The following is a 19283-nucleotide window of genomic DNA, read 5'->3' on the forward strand; positions in this document are numbered from 1 at the left end:
GGAAAGCCAAAGGAAAGGGGAGAAACAAATTAGTGCCTGCCACGGGTCACCCCAATCAATCCTCACGCAATCCTGAGTAGTAAACACTAGCATCCCTATTTTACACAAAAGGAATCTGGGATTTAGAGGAATTAAACAGCCTGCCCAGGTCACACAAAAATTGCATGGCAGGCCTGGAGTTTGAATCCTGATCTGTTGGATGCCAAAACCTAGGCTGGCAAAGCCACATGGATTGTTCAGTCATCTTTCTTCCTGCTGAAGCTTTTCCCTTTCACTCTTCTCTACTATATCTCCCTATTTTGCTGACACTCCAAACACAGCCCAGGGGAGATGTAGACACCACCCCCTTGCTAAATTCCCTCAGTAAGTAATGAGAAAAGAGTAAAGACTAATATTAAAAACAATATGGTGAATATTCCAATCAACTGGGAAAGAGTTTAGGATTACTGAAAAATGATCACATTAGATGTGGAAACCAAATTCCTCTGCTGGAAACCACCCCTTTGCATAACAGGAAGAAGGCCAAAACCTTTCATTTAGTTAAAATTAGTCTTTTGGATGCAAGGGGAGGGGGAGGGGATGGAAATAACTATCAGTGAAAGATAACTAAAAGAAAAATCCCGTTAATGAATTTCAGAAGTCATACAGCAGTAGTGTGGAGAATAAGACAAAACCAGGGAGGGGAAACTAGGATAGAAACTAAAGCCTAATAGACAAGGCACTTTTTAGGGGTTTGGGCATCACAATTAAAAGTCATGGTTGACCAGTATGACCTTTACAATGAAGGAAGAGGTAAAATATTTCAAAAGGATAAAGAAACAAGAACAAAATAGTTTAAGGGAAGTGGCAGATGGCTAAATACTCCAAATGACAATGATGAAAAACAAAACTGCCCCACTAGGATAGATATCTGGATGGCAAATTATGCATACCTGAATGGAAGGCAAGTCAAATCACCCACCTAACATATTCACAGATAAACTGCAGAAAAATGGAAGTTTTCCAGGCAGATAGCTGCTAAATAGGAAAATCAAACATGGATAGAACACATTGTTTCATGCATCTATTATAATCTTATCTTACATGTCGAAAGTACATGAAATCTAACCAAAGGCCTTAATTAGTCCACCAACACAACAAAAAGTATTGACTAAAATCATGTATTGAAAAGCGTTACTGAAACATAACAAAAGAAAATGTATTCCAAATCTGCTAGTACGAACAATACTGAGTATTTACTACACTCCAGATATTACTCTAAAAAAGTGCTTTACCGTAAAGCCCTCATGGAGATAGGAATTACTAACTTATTTTACAGAGGAGGTTAAATAACCTGCCCAAAATCCCATAGCCACTAAATTCTAGGCACTTTAAATAAACCATCTTATTCCTCATAACAAGTTATGTGAATTACATATTTAGAAACTGAGACTCAAAGCAGTTAGGTGACTTGCCCAAGGCTACACAGCTAATAAATGGTACAGCAAGTGTTCAAACCATGTCTGTAGGGCTCAAAAAAAATCTGTTCCCTCCTATGTTACCATGTGACATTCCCAAAACAACTCTTCAATATAATTCAAACGAGGGAACAGTTAACCCAAGGGAGATAATGAAACACCACAATTAAGAGCAAGGGCCCTGGAGCCAGCCTGCCAGGATTCAAATTCCAGCCACATCAACACTAGGTGTGTGACTCTGGGCAAACTGCTTAAACGCACTTGTCTCATTTTCCTCACGTGTAAAATAGGATAACAAAACACTCTCCTCATAGGGGCTGTTGTTCAATTAAATGAAGCAGTACACGGGAGATATTAGAATTAGAATAGTTTCTGAGATAAAGTAGTTAGCAAAAAAGGAAACAAAAAAAGACTGCTCTAAAAAGAATTGAGACAAAGCAAATATGAAGGTCCTTATCCCAATCCACCCTCCTGTGATGACATTTTATTTGGGAATTGGGGCTACCATAAAATTGCACTATAACAGAATGCTCCTGACAGTGATTCCAAGCATGAAAATATGAGGCATTTAAGATGACCCTGTGAAGCTCGGGCTCTAAAAGGCTGCTCTCTTCCTGTATGTTTCTCCCTTGGCAATCTCAAAGTAATCACAGTCAATTTCTGGTCATGAGTTGAAGTCTTGACAGAGATTTGAAATAGCAAAAGAATGTTGTGGTTCATGAATACAAGGAAGACAATGTCCCCAATCTCTATCAAGAATCAGAGGTTCCCTAATGAAAAATGGGGTAGAAGCCCAAATATCAACAGACATCCTGAAAGCCGGTGACTCAAAAGGGTCTAGGAAAATCGGCAGTAAAGTTGAGCAGTAGGCACTAAGAAGCAAGTGCAAAATCTGGAGCCCTGAATAATGCAGACTATGCAGAGCTGGATGCCCAGCAAACAAATAAGGGACACACTAGCCTTGCTCACTGATCCTACCTAAGAGATTTCAAATGGAGTCGAAACTTTTTTAGTTTTTAGTGTATTGGAATAGCTAGAAGGAAATACCTGAAACTGTGAAACTGCAACCAGGTAGCCCTGATTCTTGAAGATGATGGCATTACTGTGTAGCTTACATGGTGTGACTGCGTGGTTGTGAAAACCTTGTGGCTCACACTCCCTTTGTCCAGCGTATGGACAGATGAGTAAAAAAAAGGGGGACACTTTTTCTTGAATGTGTCTTCATTTAGGTCATTTCTAGTGTATAGAAACATTACTGACTTACGTGCATTAATCTTGTATCCTGCTACTTTGCTAAGTTTGTTTATTAGCTCAAGTAGCTGTGCCATAGATTTCTCAGGGTATTCCAAATATAAGATCATATCATCTGCAAATAATGACAGTTTTACTTCTTCCTTTCCAATTTGAATACCTTTTCTTTCTTTGTCTTGCCAGATTACTCTGGCTAGCAATTCTAGCATGATGTTGAATAACAATGGTGACAGCAGGCATCCTTGTCTTTTTCCTGATCTTAGAGGAAAAGCTTTCAGTCTCTGGCCATTGAGTACTTTGCTGGCTATGGGTTTATCATATATGTCCTTTATCATATTTACGAAGTTTCCTTCAATTCCTACCTTTTGAAGTGTTTTTATCAAAAAAGGATGCTACAACACATCGACAATAGTACAAACAACCCAATTATAAAATGGGCAAAAATATGAAAAGATATTTCTCTGAAGAGGAAATACAAATGGCTTAAAAACACATGAAAAAATGTTCATCTTCACTAGCTATTAGGGAGATGCAAATTAAGACCACAATGTGATATCATCTCACATCAATTAGAACAGGAAACTACAAATGCTGGAGAGGATGTGAAAAACTGGAACTCTATTCATTGTTGGTGGGACGTATATACAGCCAGACTTGGTGGGACGTATATACAGCCACTCTGGAAGACAGTCTGGTGGTTCCTTAGAAAACTAGATATCAAGTTACCCTCTGATCCAGCAATCTCACCTCTCTTATTCCTTTGGTTAAGGTTTCCTAATTCTATTGGGGTATGGTAGGAACATGTTGGAAGCAATGTAGTTATTTCAGGTATTTGTTTTTCTTATTCCTTTGTTGTGTTTTTGTTTGAAATTTTTTTTTATTGTTTGTTTTTTAATTTTTTGATAAAGTTAAAAAAACAATGAAAGAGTGTTTAAAAAAAGTAAATGAACAATGGGGGGAGAAGGGGAATGAAATGCTTCAGATGTTCTTTTTTAATTTTTACTTTATTTTTTGGAGTAATGAAAATGTTCAAAGATTGACTGTGGTGATGAATGCACAACTATATGATGATACTATGAACAACTGCACACTTTGAACTTTCATATGTTACATGAATATATCTCAATAGAATTATATTTAAAAAAAAAACAAAGGTGGGACAAAAAGTAAATGAACAAAGGGGGAAAAAGGAGTATGGGATGTTTTGGGTGTTCTTTTTGACTTTTATTTTTATTTTTTTTTGGAGTAAGGAAAATGGTCAAAAGTTGATTCTGGTGATGAATGCACAACTATATGATGATACTGTGAACAACTGACTGTATGCTGTGGATGACTGTAGGATATGTGACTATATCTCAACAAAGCTGTATTTAAAAAAAAAAAAGCCCTCTCTGTTTGAGACGGGACTCCTCAGTGCTTCTTTGGTTGTAAGGGGTGGGTTAGGAATTCCTCTCTTGCTTGTCACTAAACTTTCCCCTAACCTGCTCTTCCTCCTATCTCTTCTTCCTGACTAGTTCTTTGCACAGCCATTCATACAGGACTGGAAACTCAGATCACCTTACATTTGTACCCTTTGTGCCTTCATCCGTCATCAAATCCTGTATGCTACAGTGTTATTTCAAAATACTACCTACATCTACCCTTCCCTCTTTATTACCACAGCTAGCACTTGGTCCAGACCCAAGTGAGGTGAATGATCAGAACAGCTTCCTGTCACTGCTCCTCATTCCATCCTACCCACTAGGCCCAATGCTGACTCATCCGTCTTGAACTCCCAGTTCCTTATGTCACTGCACAGCTCAAAAATCCCTGGTCCAAATGGCTCCCTTATGCCCCCTCTACAAAATTCTATCTTTAGTACCTATTTATCAATGTCCCCTATCCTATCCCCCAAAACACATGCCCAATCTCATGTCCCTTACCCTAATCAGAATTAACTTATGGCTCCTAGAATACATCGGGTCCCTTGCTATTTCCACAAACTGTAGGCACATTGCTCCCCCTGCCTTGACCACCATCTCCACTTGATCTCTTTGCCTAACTAAAACCTTCACAGTCTATTTCAAGGCCCACCAAGGCAGCCTCTCCTGATCACACTTCCCTAAATTTAACACCTCAGAATTCCTGCAGTACATATATTCGGTGCCCCATCATTTTATATAATAATAACATTGAATACATAGTGTGTGCCAGGCACTATTCCAAGTATTCTGCGTTCATTTGCTCCTTACTACAATCTTATGGGGTTATTAATAACCTCATTTTACAAAAGGAAAAGCTGAGGCACAGATTGGCTAACTGGCCCAAGGTCTCACAGCAGGAAGTCCTGAAGCCAGATTCAAACCCAGGCAACCTTGTGCCAAAGCCCACACTCCTAATCATGATTCAATAACTTAAACTCTTTCACATTGCACCATAATCATAAATTACTCAATGGCAGGATCCATGCTGATATCTCCCACAGCCCAGTCCCAAAGCTGCACACTAGCTAATGCTCCATAACTGTTGACAGGAAACAAGATCAAGCCCCCAGCCAGGAACTGATTCTGCTGCCATCACTCCCAGCAGCAGGTGAAAGAGGCGCTTTTCTGCTCCTAGGAGGAAGGGGGATGTTCTGGTTTGCTAACGCTGCCTGAATGCAAAATACCAGAAACAGACTGGCATTTATAAAGGGGGTTTATTTGGTTACACCAGTGGTGCAAGGGTTCAACACAGAAAAGTCAATTAATTTAGTAAACCACATTAACAGAACAAAGGGGAAAAAACATATGTTCACCTCAATTAACACAGAAAAGGTGTTTGAAAATCTAGTACCCCTTCTTGATAAAATCCAGGAACAGAACGAAACTTCCTCAACATGATGAAGGGCATATACAAACAATTCACCACTAACATCATGGTACTCAATGGTGCAAGACTGAAAAATTTCCCTCTAAGATCAGGAACAAGGCAAGGATGTCCACTGTCACCACTATTAGTCAGCATGGTACTAGAAGTTCCAGCCAGAGCAGCTAGGCAAGAAAAAGAAATAAAAGACATCCAAATTGGAAAGGAACAAGTAAACTTTCACTATTAGCAGACAACATGATCCTCTATATAGAAAGTCCCAAAAAATCTACAACAAAGCTACTAGATATAAAAACAGTTCAGCAAAGTGGCAAGATCAACACACAAAAACCAGTAGTGTATCGGGGATCAGGAATATGGCAGAATACGGGAGGCAGAGCAGACTTCTTCTCCATGAAAAAAAAAAACAACAGAGCAGGGACCACTGGTCCAATGCGCAAACAGTCGGAGAGGGACCTCTACAACACATAGCAGGGACTAGGATGAAAAAGTGGAGAAATTGCATCTGAAAGGACGGTGCATTTATTCAACTGGGACTGCCACCAGGGGCTGGCAGCTGGAGTCAGCTGCCAAACGCAAGGAGGGAGCAGCTATCCATTCTCCATGCACTTATCTCAGCAGCAGCTGGGGAGATAACCCTTCACAGTCTCACAGCAAGAGCTCCTGTGAGGGAACTCAGGATTCAGTGGACTCGTGGTGACCGCATTTACTCTTCCTCCATGGACGCCCGCAGGGTGCACAAGAGAGAGGCGGGGAGAGGCAAGGACACGGAACGGAAGCAACAGGTGCCCCTCCCAAACTCCAGAGACTCCTGGGCAGATGGCAGACAGGAACTGCAGTGCATTTGAGCTGGAGACTGAGACACACAGCCCCACAGCCTGACAGTGGTCCACTCAGAGGCCTGGGAACCACCTGACCGTCTATGCCCTAGAGTGGACTCCCTGCTGAACTGCACATGGCCTAAACCCCAACCACAGGGCTGGCAATCCCTAGTGCACATGGAGAACTGACATACTGATTGGATTTCCACCTGGTGTGGACCCTGCACAGTACACAGGCAAAGTTGAGGGAAAGCCGACTTGAGGGTAAGAGGTGGTGAAAGAGCAACATCTGCTAGAAAGACAGGGCAAGTGCACTCCACCAGGCTGTTGCTCTGCCAAATTATAGATAAATGTTCAGATAATCCTGTGTAACCCAAAATAACATAATCAAGATAAGCAAATGTCCTGAAGCCAACAGAAAACCACAAAGCACATGAAGACCCAAGAAGATATGGACAAGCTCAACGACCAAGTTAAAAAGCCAAAGAAGACACGGAATCTGGAGCAATGAATCAAAGTATGTACAAATCACCAAAACAATTTCAATGAGTTGGCAAAACACATAAAAGAAATCAACAAGATTTTAGAAGAGCCTAAAGAACAATTTGAAACAATAAATTAAAAAATACCAGATCTTATGGAAAAAAAGGTACTATAGATCAAATTAAAACTAACGTAGAGAAACCACAGCAAACTTGAAGAGGCAGAAGAAAGAGTAAGTGAGTTACAGGACATGTCAATTGAATGTGAATGCACAAAAGAACAAATGGTGAAAGAAATAAAAAAATTTGAAATGGATCTCAGGGAAATGAAGGACAACATGACACACACAAATATAAGAATAACTGGTGTCCCAGAAAGAGAAAAGAAGAGTAAAATGCTAGGAAGAGTATTTGAGGAAAACCTCCCAACCTTATAAAAGACATAAACATGCAAATCAAAGAAGGCCAGTGAACACAAAATAAAATAAATTCAAATAGATCCATCCCAAAACATATGCTAATCAGACTGACAAATGATGAAGAGGAGAAAGTCCTGAAAGCAGCAAGAGAGAAGCGATTCACCACATACAAGGGAAACCAAAAAACTAGCAGGCACCATGTAGGCAAGAAAGCAGGGGTATGACATATTAAAGATTCTGAAAGAGAAAAATTGCTAGCCAAGAATTCTTTATCCAGCAAAGCTCTCCTTCAAAATTGAGGAAGAGTTTAAAAATTTTCACAGATGAATAGTTGCTCAGGAAGTTTGTTAAAAAGAGATCCGCCCTGCTAGAAATACTAAAGGGAGCTCTACAGGCTGAGAAAAAAATGAAAGAAGAGAGAGGTCTGGAGAAGGGGACAGAACTAAAGAGTATTAGTAAGGGTACAATAAAAGAAAAAAGAGAGAGTGGGAAAAATAGATCTGACAACTAAAAACCAAAGGATGACTGGTTCAAGAATTGCCTTCATCACAGTAATAACTCTGAATGTAAATGGGTTAAACCACCCTATTAAAAGATACAGACTGAAAGAATGGATTAAAGAGTATGACCCATCAATACGCTGTTTACAAGAGACTCATCTTAGACCCAGCAACATAAAGAGATTGAAAGTGAAAGGATCAAAAAAATATCCACACAAGCTACAGCCAAAAGAAAGCAGAGGTAGCTATACTAACATTAGACAAAATAGACTTTAAATGCAAAGATGTCTTAAGAGACAAAGAAAGACACTATATATTAATAAATTGAAAAATTCACCAAGAAGAAATAACAATCAAAAATGTTTACGCATCCAGTCAAGGATGTCCAAAGTACATGAGACAAACATGGCAAAACTGAAGGGAGCATTAGACATTTCAACAATAACAGTGGGAAACATCAATACACCACTCTCTTCTATAGTTAGAACAACCAGAGGATCAATAAGGAAATTGAGAAAATAAACATTGTGATAAATAAATTAGACTTAATAGGTATACACAGATCATTACAACCCAAAGTATCAGGATATATATTCTTCTCTGCCTCTCATGGAATGCTCACCAGGATAGATTATAAGCTGGGGCACAAAACAAGTCTTAATAAATTTTTAAAAGATTTAAATTATTCAAAGCACATTCTCTGACCATAATGGAATGCAACTAGAAATCAACAAACACCAAGGAACCAGATCATTCTCAGATATATGGAGGTTAAACGACACGCTCCTAAACAACCAGTGGGTCAAAGAAGAAACTGGGAGGGAAGTCGGTAAACATCAAGAGATGAATGAAAATGAGAACACAACATATCAAAACCTACGGGATAAGAAGCCACAGAAGGAGGGAGGGGCAAGATGGCAGCATAGAGAGGTGTGGAACTTAGTTAGTCCCCTGGAGCAACTAATAAACAAGCAAGAACAACTAGCAAATAATCTGGAACAACTGCTGGGGGACAACTGTGACTGTCCACACATCACACCCATCTGGATTGGGTGGAATGGCTGAGATTGCAGCATAAAATCTGTAAGTAAGAACTGCAGACCCACACCAGAAGTCCCTTCCTCCCATGGCAGGCTGAGCTGCAGGACCTCACTGTGGGAGAAAGCAGCATTCTTGGAGCAAGAAAATACAGCTAAGTTCAGCTCCAACTGGAGTTTTAATTACCAAATGTGGACTGCTGAATACAAGCTACAAACATAGACAAACCCCTAACAAGCAGCAAAGTACCCTGAGGTTGCTCCCAGTGAAGGGGGGTGGAGGGCTCATAGAAAAAAAAATTTTTTTTAAATAAAGAAGGAAAAATACAAAGGCTTTTAGAAACTTACCTTAAAGAGCCAGAAAACATCTGTACCCCGGGAAAGGGAGCCCAGAAGACTGGGTGCTCTATCTGACTGACGGGCGAAACTGGGGGGCTGTGAAATGGCTCTGAAAGGGGCTCTTTCCCTTTTTTCTCTAAATCAACCTGAGTGGCTCAGAGGAGAGCGCCTCAGCCACTTTAGTTTGCAGCACTCTGACCCAGACAGAGTCAGAGAGACAAAGGAGCTACTCAAATGCAGACGATAACTCCCTAGGGGGTGTATCTTCCCTATGAAGAAAGAGGTGGGGCCAGCTCTAGGGCCAGCTGCCCTTCAGAACTCAGACCCCAGGGTCTGGGGGGAAGCAGTCACAACAGAAACAAACTAAGCTAAGAATTAAAGGGGCCACACCTTCTTACACCAGTCAGAAGTGACAGGCTGACAGGTGCCACCTGCTGTGCAGGTTAGGAAAAGCACAGCAGCTAGAGGCCTCACCGGAAAGTCTGCCAATTTTCTAAGACACACCTTCAGGGAAACTTGACTGAATACAGTACCACTTTGAGACTTGAACCCGGTCTGGTCTGGGAAAATCCAATTAGGTTAACCAAGGAAACCAGAAGCCTACACAATAGAAAACAACAAATTACATTAGGAAAAATGAAGATATGGCCCAAAGGAACAAACTTATACCTCAATTAAGATAGAGTTGAGATACTGTTTCACTTTAATGAAACAATCAATTAAAGATTTTCAAAGAAATATGCTAAATCATAACAAAAACCAAGTCAACCAGTTCAGGGAAGATATGGCAAAAGAGATGAAGGATATAAAGAAAACAATGGGCGAACATAAGGTAGAAATGGAAAGCTTGAAAAAACTACTGGCACAATCTATGGAAATGAAAGGCACAACACAAGAGATGAAAGACACAATGGAGACATACTACAGCAGAGTTCAAGAGGCAGAAGAAAACACTCAGGAACTGGAGAACAAGAAAACTGAAATCCTACACACAAAAGAACATATAGAAAAAAGAATGGAAAAATATGAGCAATGGCTCAGGGAATTGAATGACAACATGAAGCATAAGAATGTACTTGTCATGGGTGTCCCAGAAGAAGAGAAGGGAAAAGGAGCAGAAGCAATGGTAAAGGAAATAATCAATGAGAATTTCCCATCTCTTATGAAAGACATAAAATTACAGATCCAACAAGTGCAGTACACCCCAAACAAAATAGATCTGAATAGACCTACACCAAGGCACTTAATAATCAGTTTATCAAACGTCAAAGACAAAGAGAGAATGTTGAAAGCAGCAAGAGAAAAGTGCATCAACCTTGAAAGGTGTTAAAAATGGGGTGGTATTGGGTAAAAATACAATCAATGCAAACTAGAGACTATAGTTAACAGAAACATTGTATTATGCTTCCTTTAATGTACCAAAGGCAATATACCAAAGCTAAATGCCTATAAGAAGGGAATATAAGGGACGGGTATGGGACTCTTGGTGTTGGTGAGGTGTCTGACTCTTATTCTACTTTAGTTTACTTCTATCTTTCCTTTTGTTGCTTTTTAGCTGTCATTTTTTTGGTTCTTTTTCTCTTTCTTTTGTCTCTCTATCTTCTTTGACTCTTCCTCCTTCCTTGTAAAGAAATGAAGATGTCCTTATACAGATAGCGGTGATGGTGGTGAATGCATAAATACATGATTATACAGAGAACCATCAATTGTTTACTTAGGAAAGAATGTATGGGGGGTGAACAAAACCATCTTAAAAAACAAAACAAAAACAAAACAAAACAAAAAACAAACAAAAATAATGAGTTGATGAAGAAACCTTGAGGCCACTATATTGAGTGAAATAAGTCAGACCAAAAGGACAAGTATTGTATGGTCTCACTGATATGAACTAATTGTAATATGTAAAATCACAGACATGAAATACAAATTACCAGGATATAGAACAAAGCTAAAGAATGGAGAGCAGTTGCTTATTACGAACAGAATGTTTAACTAGGTTGAACTTCAGCATTTGGAAATGGACAGAGGTGATAGTAGCACATTAGTGTGAGAATAACAGTGCTGAATGGTGTGTGAATGTGGTGGAAAGGGAAGCTTAGAGTCACGGATGTCACCAGAAGGAATGTTGGAGGTTAAAAGATGGAAATGTAGAAAACAGTGAATCTTGTGGTGGACAATGTCCGTGATTAACTGTACAAATATTAGAAATCTCTTTCATGAACTAGAACAAATGCATGACACTATAACTAGATGTTAATAATAGAGGGGTATATAGGGGAAAATATACCTATTGCAAACTACAGTGCTGAGAGGGGAATGTATAGCTCTAAATTCATACATGAAAAAGGAAGAAACAGTTTAAAACCAAAGACCTAATTGAAAAACTAAAGAGGCTAGAGAATGATCAGTAAACTATCCCTAAAGCAAGTAGAAGAAAAGAAATAACAGAGATTAAAGTAGAAATCAATGAGCTGGAGAACAAAGAAACAAAGATAATAAATAAAACCAAAAGTTGGTTCTTTGAGATCAACAGGATTGACAGACCCTTAGACTGACAAAGTCAAAAAGAAAGAAGACCCAAATAAACAAAATCAGAACCAAGAGCATGGTCATTACCACAGACCCCAAAGAAATTTTAAAAATCTTAAGAGGATACTACGAACAACTGTATGCCAAAAAACTAGACAACTTAGAGGAAATGGACAATTTCCTGGAAACACCTGAACAACCTAGACTGACTAGAGATGAAATGGAAAACCTCAACAAACCAATCACAAGTAAAGAGAGCCAATTAGTCATCGAAAATCTACCTACAAATAAAAGGCCAGGGCCAGATGGCTTCACAGGGGAATTTTCCCAAACTTGCCAAAAAGAACTGACATCATTCCTGCTCAAACTCTTTCAAACAACTGAAGAAAAAGGAATACTACCTAACTCATTTTAGGAAGCTAATATCACTCTAATGCTAAAACCAGATAAAGATACTACAACTACAGGCCAATCTCTCTAATGAATACAGATGCAAAAATTCTGAACAAAATACTTGCAAATCGAATCCAAATGCATATTAAAAGAATTATATACCATGAGGTTCACTCCTGGCATGCAAGGGTGGTTCAACATAAGAAAATCAATCAATGTAATACGACACTTTAACAAATCCAAAGGGAAAAATCAAATGATCATTTCGATAGACGCTGAAACAGCATTAGCAAAATTCAGCATTGCTTTTTGATAAAAACACTTCAAAAGATAGGAATTGAAGGAAACTTCCTCAATGTGATAAAAGGCATATATGAAAAACCCACAGCCAGCATAGCACTCAATGGGGAGAGACTGAAGCCCTTCCCCCTAAGATGGGGAACAAGACAAGGATGCCCACTGTGCCAATTTGGATATATTATGCCCCCCAGAAAAAGCCATATTCTTTAATGCAATCTTGTGGTGGAAGATTCATTAATCTTTTTGATTAGGGTGTGACCTCTTGATTAAATATTTCCATGGAGATTTGGCCCTGCCCATTCAGGTTGGGTCTTGATTAGTTTACTGCAGTCCTTTAAAGGAGTCATACAGGCCCAGATACTTGCTGGCGCTGACACTTAGAAGTGCTTGGAGATGTAGGCAGAAGGACGTTTGGCTAAGAGATGAAGCCCCGAATTTGCCCCAGGATATGCTAAGACAGGACCTCCAGGCCCTTAGAGAGAAATGTCCTAGGAGAAAGAATGAAGAACGCACAGCAGCTGAGAGACATTTTGGAAACAGCCATTGAAAGTTGACTTTTGCTAGCCCAGAGTTTGCCTGGGAGAAACTAAGAGAACACCCCCAGATGCTTAGAGAGAAACATCCTGGGAGAAACCCATTTTGAAACCAGAACACTGGAGCAGATGCCAGCCAAGTGCCTTCCCAGCTGACAGAGGTTTTCCAGACGCCATTGGCCTTTCTTCAGTGAAGGTACCTGTTCCAGTTTGCTAATGCTGACTTGTTGCAAAAATACCAGAAATGGATTGGCTTTTATAAAAGGGGTTTATTTGGTTACTTAGTTACGGTCTTAAGTAAGTAGAAGAAAAGAAATAACAGAGATTAAAGCAGAAATCAATGAGCTGGAGAACAAAGAAACAAAGATAATAAATAAAACCAAAAGTTGGTTCTTTGAGAAGATCAACAGGATAAGGCATCAACAATCGGGTACCTTCACTGAAGGATGGCCAATGGCATCAGGAAAACCTCTGTTAGCTGGGAAGGCATGTGGCTGGTGTCTGCTCCTGAGTTCTGGTTTCAAAATGGCTTTCTCCAAAATGTCAACATCAGCTTCCAATGGCCAACTTCAAAATGTCTCTGTAAGCTGCAGCTCCTCTCCAAAATGTCATTCTCAGTTGCTCTCAACTCCTTCTGTTTGTCAGCTTATTCATATGGCTCCAGTGATTTAATTCAGACCCACCCTGAATGGATGGGGTAACACCTCCATGGAAATTATCCAATCAAAGTATTGCCCACAGTTGATTGAGTCACATCTCCATGGAAACACTCAACTGGTTACAAGCTAATCAACATTAATACAGTCTGCCTCCACAAGACTGCATCAAAGATAATGGCGTTTTGGGGGACATAATACATCCAAACTGGCATAGTACCCTATTGTTGATGCCTTTTTATGGACACTTTTACGGCCTTAGGACTATAACTTTGTAATCAAATAAACCCCCTTTATAAAAGCCAACCTATTTCTGGTATTTTGCATAACAGCAGCATTAGCAAACCAGAACACCTACTGTCACCACTATTATTCAACATCATGCTAGAAGTTCTAGTCAAAGCAATTCGCCAAGACAAAGCAATAAAAGGCATCCAAATTGGAAAGAAAAAAGTAAAATTGTCATTATTTGCAGATGATATGATCCCATGTTTGGAAAATTCTGAGAAATTGACAACAAAGCTACTTCAGCTAATAAACAAATTCAGCAGAGTGGCAAGATACAAGATTAATGAACATTAAATCAGTAATGACCTAACAGAAGAGGCAATCAAGAAAAATAATATTATTTTATTTATTCACAATAAAAACTAAAAAATCAAGAACCTAGGAATAAACTTAACTAAGGATGTAAAAGACCTCTGCATAGAAAATTACAAAACATTACTAAAAGAAATCAAAGAGGACCTAATTAGGTGGCAAGACATTCTGTGTTCATGGATAGGAAGGCTAAACATTGTTAAGATGTCAATTCTACCCAAATTGATCTGGAGATTCAAAGCAATTCCAAAAACCTATTCTGCAGACTTGGAAAAGCTGGTCATCAAATTTATTTGGAAAAGAAAGGGGCCCCCAATTGCCAAAAACTTTCTAAAAAAAGACGAACAAAGTGGGAGGACTTACCTTTACTGACTTTAAAGACTACGAAAAAGCAACAATGGTCAAAACAGCATGGTACTGGCACAGACATAGATATACTGATTGGAACTGAATCAAGAGTTTGGAAATAGACCCCCAGATCGATGGTCAACTGATTTTTGATAAGGCCCTCAAACCCAATGAACTGGAACAGAACAGTCTCCTCAACAAATGGGGCTGCGAGAACTGGACAGCCATAACCAAAAGAATGAAAGAGGACCCTTACCTCATACCCCATAAAAAATTACCTCAAAGTGGATCAAAGACCTCAATATAAGAGAGAGCACAACAAAACTCCAGAAGATAATATAGGGAAACATATTCAAGACCTAATAATAAGAGGTAGCTTCTTAGGCCTCACACCCAAAGCACAAGCAATGAAAGAAAAAATAGATAAACGGGAACTAACCAAAATCAAAAGCTTCTGTGCCTCAAAGGACTTTATCCAAAAGGTGAAGAGGCAGCCAATGCAATGGGTGAAAATATTTGGAAACCATATATCTGATAAGAGACTGATATCCAGCATATATAAAGAAATCCTACAATTCAACAATAGTACAAACAGCCCAATTATAAAATGGGCAAAAGACATGAAAAGACATTTTTCCAAAGAGGAAATACCAATGGCTAAAAAACATATGAAAACATGCTCATCTTCACTATCTATTAGGGAAAGGCAAATCAAAGCCACAATGATATATCATCTCACACCATTAAATATGGCTGCCATTAAACAAATAGGAAACTAAAAATACTGGAAAGGATGTGGAGAATTTGGAACTCTTATTCATTGCTGGTGGGAATGTATAATGGTACAGCCACTTGGAAGACAGTTTGGCGGTTTCTCAGAAAATTAGATATCAAATTACCCTACAATCCGGCAATTCCACTTCTCAGTATATACCTAGAAGATGTGAAAGCAGTGACACGAACCGACATTTGCACACCAATGTTCATAGCAGCACTGTTCACAATTGCCAAGAGATGGAAACTACCCAAGTGTCCTTCAACAGAGGAGCGGATAAACAAAATGTGGTACATATGATGGACTACTATGCAGCAGTAAGAAGGAACAAGGTCCTGAAACATATAGCAACATGGATGAACCTTGAAGATATAATGCTGAATGAAGTAAGTCAGACACAAAAGGAGAGATATTGATGTTACCAGTTCTATGAACTCTGAACAATATAAAATCAATACCTTATAATTTAGAATACTGGGGACATAGTGATAGAGAAGCTAGTGGAGGGGGAATGATAATCTAATCTGTTCAGGTATGTTAATGAGGGTGAATTCAAAGGTATGGGAATGGATAGGGGTGATGACTGTTTTAGTGGGATTAAAGTATCAGTGCCCTATTGAAGGCAAACATGATCGAAAGTGGTTGTTTAAAGGCATGTATCCCACAGATTAGCACTACAACTACAAGTAAGTGCTACACACAATCTTCTAAGGTATGACACTGGTACAAAGAGTTAACAACAGAGTGTTATATGGGAAAAACTACCTATTTCATACTAGGGACTATAATAGGAATACCTTTCTAGTGCCACACAAATACTAGGGATAAATAATTAAGGGCTGATAAGAGCTTTGGGGTATTTTGGGTCATGAGAATTGTTTAAAATAGAGAGTGATTATTCTATAAGTGAAAATAATGTGAGACACTGATTATCTTGGACAGAACATATGCTATGTGAAATTACGCCCCTACTTAATAAGTAAAGCCCTCGATCTTGAGGCTTGCTCTTATGAAACCTATGGCTGTAAAGGAGAGGCCAAGACCATATAATTATACATAAGAGTCACCTCCAGAGAAACTCTTTTGTTGCTCAGATGTGGCCCTTCTCTTTCTAAGCCCAACTCTACAAATAAATTCATCACTCTCCCCTCCTATATGGGACATGACTCCCAGGTGAGTGAGTCTCCCTGGCAAAGTGGGACATGGATTCCAGAAATGAGCCTGACCATGACATCAAGGGATTGAGAATGTCTTCTTGACCAAAAGAGGGAAAAGGAAGGTAACAAAATAAGGTTTCAGTGGCTACGAGATTTCAAATACAGTCAAGAGGCTACCCTGCAGGTAGCTTCAGCTAGATATGCCAAATGGGCACAGCAGGACAAGCCCAAATCAACAGCAGTCCCCCAAACCTAAAGAATACCCTGGTCCTGAGCTGAGAGTCTAAGTTTCACTCTCTAAGTTGATTTTTCAGAAACTTAAGTCCTCCAGAGTGTTCCTATGTCAGATAAGTCCCAAAACTCAGAGGCAACAGCCTCTTCAAGAACATCAACCAGACGCATCCCCCCTCTCTCATAATGTCGACACCCCTTTTCAACATAAAGAAGTTAGGGTGGCACTGCCTAGACATCCCTGAAGATCGAAAAAGTGATTAAACAAGAGGAAGGGGTAGCAACAGGCAAGATAGGATTTAACAAAGGATTATAAATATTGAATCTTTATACAAATGGTTTAATTTTTTAATTTTTTGGTTTCTAAAATAAAGCAATTAAATATTCCTTCTAGAATAGCTAGAAGAAAATAACTGAAATAGTGGAACTGTAACCCATAACATTCTTTGAAATTTTCTCTATAGCTACTCATTACATTGTACTTTGAAAGTTATTACCTTTCTGTACATATGTTATATTTCACAATAAGGAAATAACTGAAATTCTAGAACTGTAACCCATAACATTCTTTAAAATTTGCTCTCAAGCTACTTGCTAAATTGTACTTTGGATGTTATCACTTTTCCATATGTTCTATTTCATAATAAAAATCTAAAAAAAAACAAAACAAAATAGTTGTGTTTCTATACCCTAGTAATGAACAATCAGAGGAAGAAATCAAGAACAAAATTCCATTTACAATAATGAACAAACAGAATCAAATATCTAGGAACAAATTTAACCAAGATTTAAAGGTCTTGTATACAAAAAGTACAAAACACTACTAAAAGAAATCAAAGACAATGTAAATAAATGGAAAGACATTCCATGTTCATGGATTGGAAGACTAAATATTGTTAAGATATCAAGTCTAACCCACAGCAATTTACAGGTCCAATACAATCCCAATCAAAATTCCAACAGTCTTCTCTACAGAAACTACAGAGCCAATCATCAAATTTATATGAAAAGGTAAGGGGCCCCAAATAGCCAAAACCATCTTCAAAAGAAAGAATGAAGCTGGAGGAGTCACACTTCCTGATTTTAGAACTTATTACAAAGGCAAAGTAATCAAAACAACATAGTATGGGCATAAGGGAAGACATATAGACCAATGGAATTGAATTGAAAGTTTAGAAATAAATCCTCTGGTCAAATGGTTTTTGACAAGGGTGCCAAGTCCACTAAGTGGAGAAAGAAGAGTGTTCTAGTTTGCTAATGCTGCAGAATGCAAAACACCAGAGATGGACAGGCTTTTATAAAATGGGGGTTTATTTCACTACACAGTTACAGTCTTAAGGCCACAAAGCGTCCAAGGCAACACATCAGCAACCGGGCACCTTCACCTGAGGATGGCCAATGGCGTCCGGAAAACCTCTGCTAGCTGGGAAGGCAGCCGGCATCTGCTCCAAAGCTCCGGCCTCAAAACGGCTTTCTCCCGGGATGCTCCTCTCTAGCAAGCTTGCTCCTCTTCAAAACATCACTCCCAGCTGCACTCAGTTAGTCTCCTCTCTCTGAGTCAGCTCATATATATAGCTCCACTGATCAAGGCCCACCCCGAATGGGTGGGGCCATGCCTCCATGGGAACATCTCATCAAAATGATCATTACCCACAGCTGAGTGGGGCACATTCCAAGCAAATCTAACCAGCACCAAAAACGTCTGCCCCACACAAGACCACAAAGATAATGGCATTTGGGGGACACAATACACTCAAACCGGCACAAAGAGTTTCATCATCAAATGGTGCTGAGAAAACTGATACCCATATACAAAAGAATGAAGGGGGACTCCAAGCTCATACTACATACAAAAATTAACTTGAAATGGATCAAAGACCTAATGTAAGAACCAAAACTATAAAACTTCTAGAAGAAAAATAGGGACACATCCTCAGGACTTGTTTTAGGCAATGGTTTTCTACACCTTACACCAAAAGCACACACAAAAAAGAAAAAAACAGATAAATAGGACTTCATCAAAATTAAAAACTTTTGCTCACCAAAAGACTACATCATTAAAGTAAAAAGAAAATCTACAGAATGGGAGAAATTATTTGGAAATCCTACAACTCAACAGTAAAAAGACAAACAAATCAACTAAAAAATGGGCAAAAGACTTGAATAGATATTTCTATAAAGATATACAGATGGCCAAAAAGCACATGAAAAGATGCTCAACATCATAAGCCATGAGGAAAATGTAAATCAAACTCCACTGAGATACCACTTCACAGTGACTAGAATGGCTACTATTTAAAAAGTGAAAAATAACAAGTATTGGAGAGGATGCGGAAAAAAGGAACACTCATTCATTATTGGTGAGACTAAAATGGTGAAGCCACTGTGGAGGACACTCTGGCAGTTCCTCAGAAAGTTAAGTATTGAATTACCATATGACCTGGCACTTCTAGGTATATACCCAAAGAACTAAAAGAAAATACTGACACACCAATGTTCATAGAGGTATTATTCACTATTGTCAAAAGACGGAAGCAACCCAAGTGTCCATCAACAGACGAATGGATAAGCAAAATCTGATAAGTACATACAATGGAATATTATTCAG

At 39.0% G+C, this 19283-nt stretch overlaps 1 protein-coding gene across 4 annotated transcripts in view; it reads right to left on the bottom strand.

The window, feature by feature from the left end:
• ANKS1A (ankyrin repeat and sterile alpha motif domain containing 1A) overlaps positions 1-19283 on the bottom strand; it is a 240219-nt gene that overhangs the window by 198135 nt on the left and 22801 nt on the right. The window lies entirely within an intron of this gene.

This window comes from Choloepus didactylus, chromosome 7 (assembly GCF_015220235.1).
Source record: "Choloepus didactylus isolate mChoDid1 chromosome 7, mChoDid1.pri, whole genome shotgun sequence".
Taxonomy (NCBI): domain Eukaryota; kingdom Metazoa; phylum Chordata; class Mammalia; order Pilosa; family Megalonychidae; genus Choloepus; species Choloepus didactylus.